Raw genomic sequence first — 10,258 nt, forward strand, 5'->3', positions numbered from 1 at the left:
GGGATGTTTTCCTATGCAATTATTTGCTGAATGTGTATGGGAGATTTATTCACGTCACTTCGTCTCTCTAAATTAAATTGTGTTTTTTGTGCATGCATATACATCGTAGATAGTGTTTTTTTTCTTTAACTTTGTTTTTTATTATCTGAATCCTAAATCATAACTCAAATTTGCGTTCAAAATTATTTAAATTTTTACAAGCAGCATGCAGAATTTAAACCAAAAGAATTGTTGCAACTGCTTACTACCTTTCTTCTAAAAATCATAAATACAAAAAAATTAATACTTTAATAGAACTTCTAAAACATATTATATTTATAAATAGAGGTTTTACTTTGTAAGTCAAATTTTTCATCTTTTGTAGCAACATGGTGCGCTAAAGCTGGCGGGTTTGTGCTACATACGTACCAACAAGAGCAATTTACGTCTTTGGTGACACAGAATTTTCACTCATGTTGCATAGCCACATTTTCGTATACCTACAAATATCATCCTCGCCTATGTCACTTGGCGCGGGAAGGTTCACCACGGTGAGGATGCACATGAGGTCATCATGATCATGAAGCACTTGCACAAGATCACCATCGACCACCCCATTGAAGTGTCACTCTGTATTGTGCATGCGTTCCTTGTCGATAATGTTATCTCCGTAGCAACGCACGGATATTGTGCTAGTATTAAATGGCTAGAGGTGGTGTCCATGGTACGTCCTCTGCCCACCCCCGCCTGCAAACAAAGGAATAGGTCCTCCGAACCGCTCCACACTTAAAAACCGGTAAAAAAACTTGCAAAGGAACAACCTCCACCCACTAGGCTCACGACCCTGATTGACTCGAGAGAAAAAAAAAAACGCACGAACTCCTCTGTTCTCCTCTCTCTTCCTCGCAGCCTCTGCTTCGTCCTCCACAATGGCGGTTTTGGGTTTCCAATTGTGATGATGCCTCCGCCCTGCATCGTCCATGGCAGCCAGGATGTGGCAGAGACGGCCGGAAACAAGCTCCCCTCGTCCATGGAGGGATAGATGTGACGGGTATGGACAGAGCCGAGCTTCCCATGTTCCGTGGCGGATGGTAGGCGGCATATAGGGCTCGGCTGAATACGAGCGCGACGCCGGAGTGCTGGATTCGCCCAGATCAAGCCGAGAATAGGTGGGGGAGGTCTCCGGTGACGCCAGAGGTCACCACAGGACTCCTCCCACCTCTTCGTCCGCGGAAGGGAGCACCTCCACGACTACTGAGAACCCCAGCGAGGTGAGGCTCGCTCGGCTGCTCCAATCCCCCCTACCTTCTCTCTCAATCTCTCTCTCACGATGAGGTGCAGGTGGTCATGGCGAGATATGGCCCTGATGCAGCCAACTGAAAAAATAGTTGAATGATCTATTTTGTCAATTTTGATCCAAGCTTATGGCTTTTAGATCAAAAGGTTTGGACAAGTTCAACTAGGTATAATTTTAGAATGAGCTTTCATGTACTTATGGATTTTGCTTTAGGATCAGTAGACTGAGAACACAAAAGTGACGATGAAGGTAAAAAGTACATGATATGCTGAATACCAAACGAGATTTTCACATGAATACTAATTCTTTGCTCAGTACAAATGAGAGATGCAGATCATTGCTTTTCTAGCCGGGATTGTTAATTACTTGGATGGTGCCTTACGCTGATGTTGTTTTCCTTGCACTATGATATCTAAACTGTACACATGTCCTGCTTGCACCATGATTTTTATATATACTGATTTAGGTACCAATGGCTCCTTCGCAGTTACATAACTATCAAATGTCAACTGTCACGGAATAAAGACTCATGTAGAACAAGTATGTTCCGCCACCGGCTCACGTAATTGTGTCCCTTGATGCCCTGGTCACTGTTGGACGTGACGCCTAGGAACTACGACATCGGACGCGAACCCAGTTCGCCTTTGGCCATTCATACTAACTACAACAGCTAGAGTGGTGGAGGAGGATGAGGACTTCAAGGAGTTTGAAGTGGATTATGATGTCTGATTTAGAGTTTGGGATGATGAGGAGTCGACGACTAGGAGGTAATGATAGAACAACTAAAACTTATGGTGTTTGTTCTTGTGCTTTTACATGGCTTGCTTTTCGTGATCCGTGATTTTGGTGGTCTTGTTGCTTCTAACTTCTATCTATGGGAACTACTGCATTCCTATGGAGGGACCTCATATATTTCGCAGTAGCAAAGATTAGGAGCTAACCACCATCATCCATTATACAGTTGCTGGACAAAATTTCCATCAGTTAGGATGCTCATAGTTACATTACATATAGGTGGCAGCAAAATGTCAACTCGATTATAGGCTATCGCAAGGTGTCCTGTTAAGGAACTAACCATCTGCTGAATTATGACATCCCTTCGCCATTCATATATTACTATGCGCCGTCGTACATACAAACAGCAACTATAATTTGTTGTGTGAACAAGCCATGGATTGTCCAAACAGAAGAATATTATGTTTTTCATTATTTTAGTCTGTCAACAACTGAACCACATTCTGCCTGCTGCCAGAGTATTTCACCATCGATGGGTTTCTTCTCCTATTGCAAGGTGATACATGCATCGAGTTGCACACGGTCATGTGTTCATTTGGGGCGCTCACTGCTTTGTTTTTCTTGGGTTGCAAGCCATTCTAGCCGCACCAGATTCCTTGTCCCCCATTCCGTGGTGGTTAGCGACTGCGATGGAAACTGATAAGCTTGAAACAACAACTGTTGTTCAGCGGATTGTCGAGCTTCTTCCAACCGGTACAAAAAAGGTATAGCCTTCATGATGCCTCAAGTCCTTTATTCTCATCCCCATGGTGCTACCGTACACATCACACTCTCTTGCCTTCACGCAGTTCCGCGACTGCCAGAACAACCACCGCGACACCTCGTGCTGCTAAAGAAGCTGGCGGGCGCCATCCTCCGGTCCGCCCACGCCTTCGAGCGCGAGTTCTAGGTAGAGCAAGGTTCTCAAGGCATAAGTGTTAACTCCTTCTATCAAGCAATGTTTCTCCTTTTGATGATTTCCCTTCCAAATTCCCTGATGTTTGAGTGTTTTCTTTGGAGGATTCAGAGATCAAGCAAATTGTTCTTGGCTACTTAGAAAGTCCTACGTAACAAAAGTACATATCTATATTACTTTTTACCTTACTATTGAACATGAAAAGTTGCCCTGAGAAAACTTTCGAATCTTGTACAGTTTCTAGGGACTCTGATAGGTGCTAGGGATTTAATTTGTTAGTTAGACATTGGGTTAGAGTTACCATGAGCTGTTTGGGCTACAACATCTGATGTACAATGATGTAGGCATTTCGTTGTATTACTAATAGTACCTGCCCTTAAATAGGAATTGGTTTATCTGGGCATGCGGATATTTCATAGATGCACTGGACATCAAGTATTTGAGAGGATCAGCCAGCGCTCTTCTGTTTCTGTGGATTGATAGGCTTATCTAATTTCTGACGTAGAATTCTGAAATTAGAGAGTTTTCTAAAATTCCCTTTTCAAACTTTACAATTAGATGGTGTACTATTGACAATACTCTTTCGTTTGTGCTATTATGAATTTCTTATATTTATTTATTTCTATAGATTACGGGTTCACGAGAGTTGGGAAGCTCAGTTTTCAAACTGTGATTAAGTTGGCATCCCACAGTTTCAAGTCAATCTGCGATTCGCGTAAGTGGTTCTTCTATTGATTGGTTCCCTAGGAGAAAGATTGAATCATACTTCAAGAGAAAGATATAGCAACTTTGGGTACCTGATCCAGTGTGCAAAATGTCTCATTATTCTTTGGTGATATTTCTCTAGAGTGTACTGCATTTGAGACAAAGTTTTGGTACTTGGATACATTTGATACGTGGTAAAACTGATGAGGAAATTTGTGCTTTGTTTCGTTGTGGGGACTTTCGCCGAAGCATTTCCATTTTAGGATGGAGTTGTTTTCGGTGGCATTATAAAGCCTGAACATGTGCTACTTCTATTTTGAATGGGAGACACATCTGGGCAGTACTAGGGATGGACGTAGGATAGTGAGGTATGTGTGAGGGAATGGTATGTATTTGTTGGAACTGAGTAAAGAACATATGAATTCTTTTGAGATACATCTGGTTCATTTGAATGATAACTTAATGAAGGTTGTATGAGGGATGGGGGTCGTACTAACCTTGGAAGTGGGATGCACTGTTGCAAGGGATAAGGAGGAACTAATGGCTTTCCAAAATGTTAAAATGTTCTCTCAAGTAATATCCTTGGGTCTAGAGGCTGCATCCCACCTGCCTGATAATGACCTGTTACATGAATCTACTGTTTTAGACTTATGTTTTTTCAGATTTATGGTTAAATAGTTTTTATTTTCCATGTAATGCAGATATACCATGGCATATACGATTTACATTCTGTCAGTTACATGATATACATCTTTTTGTGCATATAAGCATGAAACGGGCCGAAATAGTAGCGAATCCAATTAGAAATCAGCGCGGACAAACAACCGATGCGCCAGAAAGGTAGTCCAGCTTCTTATAGTTGTGTATTGTTTCAGTTTTTATTTATACTAATTGTTTTTGGTACTTACTTCGTGATGATTTGTAATTTCTTCCCCTGAAAACTTCTACTATTCATCTCAGTATTATAGATCATCAAAAATATGGCTTAAATTGTGCATTATCAAAATTATGGCTGTTGTTCTAAGTTCTAACTACTAACTTAGAAATACCTAATCATGTCAATACCGACGAAAGAAAAAAATATATACAAATACATGTGAGCAGTTAATTAGTATGTTTATCCAACTTATGAAATATATTCACGTATATTAATCATAATCAATTGTGCCTCGAGACCTACTAATATCTTCATTTGAACTAACCTTGCAGAAGTGTTGTTGCTCAAATTAAATTTATATACCATTTGTCTCATTGTCAAATGGTAGTTTGTTCAGTTAAATTTCTCTTTTGGCATAAATTCAAGAACTTGCTTGTTGTGTGGCTCCAGGAGGAAAGCATGTGATTATGGGTAATTAAGGCACATATGATCCGACTGTACTGTGTTTCTCTGTCTAGCATATTTCACGTTTTCCCAATATGATTTTTTTCTGTCTTTGCGCTTGAGACTGCAACTTTGCTTTCATAATCAAAATGGTATGCATTTTTCAGGTTCATCTGTTATAGACACCGGTTCTGCTTCGCAGTCTTAAGATTTTGATTATCGAGCCATATGATGGGTCTTGCTATGTTATTTTCTGAAAGGAAAGGCTTACTATGTTTTGGCACCCCTGCCTTGTAAGGCATGCCCTTTAATTTTCTGAAAAGAAAGGGTCACCATGATATTATTAGCCTTATGTAGGTAGCAATGCTACTATTCAGCAATATATTCTTGTGCAATGCTTATCTGCAATGTAACTTTCTGATCTGCTTTGTCTGGTCAGCGAAGAAGGAAACCAGCAAGATCAAAGTCACCGGGCACTCCTCTACACGCATCCTGTAGACAACATGATAGTCAGACATCGCATGAAAACTTCCCTCGGCACTCTCACTCGCTTTTTTTCTATTATCTCGTAGCAGTGCACGGGTACTGAACTAAGAGCCAATGGTTAAGCTTAATTGATAATGTGTGTTTGATGTTTCAGGTTGTGGTTTATGATAAAATAGATTTCATACTTCTATTCGAAAGAGATTAGAGTTCAGAGTAACGGATAAGTTACAAAATAAGAGTATATTATTCCCTCGGGAGTTTGAAGTTAGACATTAAAGATGCGCATTATTTCATTTTATGTAGTGAACTTTTGTACACATTAATGTACCTAAATGTATTTTTTAAATGCAGAAAATCTTTTGTGTTTTTCAAAAATCCTGGTACTAAGATGGGCTATAAGAATGGGACTAAAAATTTACCGAGGTTTACACAACAAAACTTAGGGGTATCTAAACTCGCTGAAAACTCAAGTTTTACGCAACAAACAATCGTGAGTAAATATTGAAAGCAATTTTCCAGGGTAGATCTTAGTTAGTAAGAGTTGAGTAATTGTATATAGTACTCCAATATCTTTTATTGCAAAGAAAAGGGGTATCAATTTTTTTATAATGGGCACGTATTGTATTGTTTCTATACATGTGAAATCACATGCATCATATTTGTATGTGCGGAGAGGGAAACAATTACGAGCCGTGGCAACGCACGGGTATTCAACTATATTACATAGAGTGGATATGACCAAGCTGCCGAGCTGATCCATTCCACCAGCCCAAGTCCCAAGCCACACACACACAGGCAGCATACAAGGCCTGCTGCATGTGTGCATGCAACACCCACACCCAGTGAGTCACCAGGGTGAGATGTGGTGCTGTCGACCAGGGAAGCCATGGCTGGCCATATAAAAGCTTTTCACAGCCAAAACCCTAGTCACTTGATTCATCCATCGACAGCAGCCTCACAGGGTAAGTCACAAGAACACAAGAACAGCTTGAACAGCCACTGTTGTTCAACAAATCTTCACCACCACATCAAATAACCAAGAAGCATCAAGCTCACCAGGAGGAGCAGGGCAAGCAAATCAACCATAAGATCAACACAGAAGCAAACCCTCTACACCAACACCAAATTCTAGGAGCTGGAGTGAGGTATACCAAGCATCATGAACAAACCAGATGGTTTTGTTCATATATAAGCATATGCACCAATCACACACAAGCAAAAGGGTGTGATACCCAATTTGTGTCATCATCTGGCTACTAAGCCATATGGTGCAAGCAAAGGTAGTAAGGCCACTAGTAAATCATCTAATGGGAACAACAGCTATGAAAATCAATGCATAACTGAAGAAATCCAGCCAGAGATGAAAACACAGCTAGCCTAGCTACACACTTAGCACCTACAGCTAGCTAAGGCCATCAGACATTAGACAAATCATTGTCTATTTGATTTCAACATCAAAAGCTACTGGCAATCCAATAAAAGGATCAACCAGAAAGCATCTAGTGAGCCATAGTAAGCCAACACTGGTGGGAACCACCCTAACAGCAAGGATTTACTGTCAGGGTTACCTCAACCACACAATCAATCCAAACAGTTAAGCCTTACACATGCATCATCACCCAAGTGGGTTCAGAATGGGCTAGGGTCCCCAACAATTGTTGGCATCCCTCTAGCCCAAGCAAATCAATTGATATGATCATCACTGTGTCACAGCTCACATCATTTATCCAAATAACAAAGCAAATTAAGCAGATAAATGAAACAGATAAGCTACTGATGCACAGGGTCTTGCAGATGATCCAAAGGATCATTGCACACAGTCAATGATGCTTGGACAAGCACCAGCACACCCAGACTAAGTCTGTAGGAAGCACATATAGCACTGAATGAGCACCAGTGAGTCACAGAGAGGGACACCCACTAATTCACAAACAAGAAATGATCAAATGATCATCAGGGCTTGCTATTGCATGCCAATACATGTTAGAGCATCACTGAGCAGCAGAACATGAACCAGATAATTAAATAGCCACACATAATCAACAGTTGCTTCACAGATAATCAAATGAATGATTTATAATTGTATCCAGAAGCACATCAACTACATGATGTACCACTGGATCAAGCTAGACAGGGATGGCACACACACATAATCCAGCCATAACAATAACCTGAGCCATTAAGCAAGTAATTGATTTAACTATAACATGACCAGTAGCAATTTAGCAAGCCATTAGTATTACAAGATGCTCATGAGCAAGTATATATGAACACACTTGAGCATATAGAGAGCTTAGTAACTCAAACAGAGCCACAGAGAGGAAATTAAGCAAGAAAGGAAAGCCTAGCAACCAATTAGATCAGGAATTCTTGCACAAAGATACGGCTGGGCTTCACAGCAGCAGCACATGCATCGCACAGCAGCTTAGCACAGAAGGAGCAGGCACCATGGCGCTGCAGAAGAGCACAACAGCTCTTGTGCAGGCAAGCACGACACAGCAATAGAGCTAGCAGAGGAAGAAGAACAGGCACAGAAGAGGAGCAGAAGAGGTGGCGAACGTACCGGGGTCGAGCAGGCAGACAACCATGGCGGCCACGGCGGCACACGCCAGGGCGCGGCGGCGTCAGGCCAAGCCAAGCCATGGCGGCGCCACAGCACCACCCCACCATGGTAGCACAGCCACAGCGGCGCCATCACGCCAGGAGCTCTGGGAGCCGCGGGATCACGCGGATCCCGTAACCCTAGCCATGGCGAAGAGGGTCGATGATGAGCGGGGGCGGCGTCTGCTACAGATCGACGCGGATGGAAAGGATCGCCGTCACAGGGCGGTTCGATTGCGCCCCATGGCGAGGGCCATGGCGGCCGGAGACCGCCGGAATCGGTCGGCGACGGTAAGGGTGACGCAGGTCGCCAGAGAGAAAGAGGATTAGGGTTAGGTCGAGGCGGCGCGAGGAGGTGAGTGAGCGAGCGACCGCTCGGGTCGGTTGGACCCGAGCTGGTCTAACCCAACCCACTGGGCTCCACTGACAGGTGGGCCCAGGGGCAATTGTGACTTTTCACAATTCAAATAAAAACCAGAAACTTTGAAATTCAATAGAAAATTGATAAGAGCTCTAAAAAAATAATTAAAAATATGAAAATCAATCAGCATAAAATTATCTATCCAAATAAAATATCAAAGAGAATTTTTGAAGATAATTAAGAATAAGTCTTAATTTGATGATTTAAATAATGATTTAAATCACACCTATTATTTTCAATAAAGAAAATAAGTCCATTAATGCCATTTGGACTTTAAAAACACCTTGACAATATTTCAAGGATTGTATTTACCCTAAATTAAGTACCTCCAAATTGTTCTTAGTATTAACCTCTCACATGAAATAATAACGACATCGGAAGGGGGGAACAAACCCTAAAACTGGAATCATGCATAATTGCTTCTTTAACCATTGCCCTTAGCGGACAATGATGCTATTTTTCAGAGACAGAGGACAAGGGTCAGTCCACACCATCCAACTGCAAAACTTTGCAGTGTTCAGGCAAGTTCATCACTTGCTCATGTCATTTGAGTATTTCTATCAAATTACTTGCAAAGTATTATGGTTATCACTATTGCATAAAAATCAAAACCACTACTTTCATAACTATGAATATGACTATGTGGTGGGCAATGGAACCATGGATTGTGTTGATATGGTGGAGGTTCCATTGCAAGGGTTTATATCCATCTAGGATTAAACAACAAATGTCGCCAGTGATTCTTGTGCCGTAATAACCGTGTTAACCATATGATCCGGAGTGGGACAGAGTAGTCAAAAGTGTTTCCACCTCTCGTTCATCAACGGATGCGCTTTACCGTAGACACTTGTATCTGTCAGGGCAAACGGTTGGCTGGGGAAGCCTTAAGTCCCCACGGCATAGTCCGTAGACACTTGTCGCTCGAAGAGCAAGCGGTTGGCTGGGGAAGCCTTAAGTCCCCACGGTATTGCGGTCTATGATGGGTTGCAGCTACCGGCGAAGGAGTTTGGTTCGATCCCAAACTGTCGTCGTGGTCGGAGTCCACCCGTGAGTGGGAATAATGGGACCGGCGAGGACCCAGGGTCGGGGCATGCAACAAAGGGTGGGTGTTCGAGGTAGCGGAGGAACATGATTGGCTAGACCTTATACCGGGCCTCACACCGAAGGAAGTGTGGACGGGAAAGCTGCCCGGTTGGCACCAAGGTTAAGATCTCTTATGGGTAAAGTAACACACCTCTGCAGAGTGTAAAGAATCGTGACTCGTCACTCCTCGTTCGGGATAAGGAACTGCGAACGCGGCCGGAAAGGAGCTCCATGAAGTTCTAGTAAACCGGTGAAGGCTGACGGACATAGCTCTTTGAAATAAAAGCAATCTCTTGAAGAAATGTTTATCAAAACTTGCATTGGTATTAGACTTTCTGGTCTAATATCGTAGCTAGTGCATTAAACACCTCTTATCTATAATGAACTTGTTGAGTACGCTCGTACTCATCCCAATCTTAAATCCCTTGCTTAGATTGTCTGAACCGTCTGGAGGAGGACTACGACCACACTGAAGGAGCCGAGATCATCGGCTATGAAGAACCAGACCTCTCTGGAGGTGTTGAAGGCGTAGACTATCTCATAGTCTACGGAACCGGGGAGGCTTCCGGAGGAGATCAAGCCTAGAAACATCAAGTAGTAGTAGTAGCCGAGCAGCCCGAACTCTTAGTATTCAGCTGCTCGAGAGAATAAATGTACAACTTAATGAGACATCTG

The 10,258-nt window shown here is 42.5% G+C and overlaps 1 long non-coding RNA gene across 7 annotated transcripts; it reads left to right on the forward strand.

The window, feature by feature from the left end:
- Positions 1-787: 787 nt before the first annotated feature.
- LOC127334035 (uncharacterized) lies at positions 788-5,853 on the forward strand. 7 transcript variants are annotated; one of them, XR_011752171.1, is made up of 8 exons: positions 788-1,250; positions 1,764-2,043; positions 2,529-2,775; positions 2,860-2,960; positions 3,078-3,126; positions 3,595-3,681; positions 4,373-5,345; positions 5,432-5,853. It is a non-coding gene; the product is annotated as an uncharacterized lncRNA (long non-coding RNA). The 7 variants fall into 7 exon arrangements; XR_011752169.1 differs by having other exon boundaries at positions 789-1,250; positions 4,373-4,511; positions 5,160-5,853; XR_011752170.1 differs by having other exon boundaries at positions 789-1,250; positions 2,860-2,970; positions 4,373-5,853.
- The last annotated feature ends 4,405 nt before the right edge of the window (positions 5,854-10,258 follow it).

The sequence above is a fragment of the Lolium perenne genome, chromosome 2 (assembly GCF_019359855.2).
Source record: "Lolium perenne isolate Kyuss_39 chromosome 2, Kyuss_2.0, whole genome shotgun sequence".
Taxonomy (NCBI): Eukaryota; Viridiplantae; Streptophyta; class Magnoliopsida; order Poales; family Poaceae; genus Lolium; species Lolium perenne.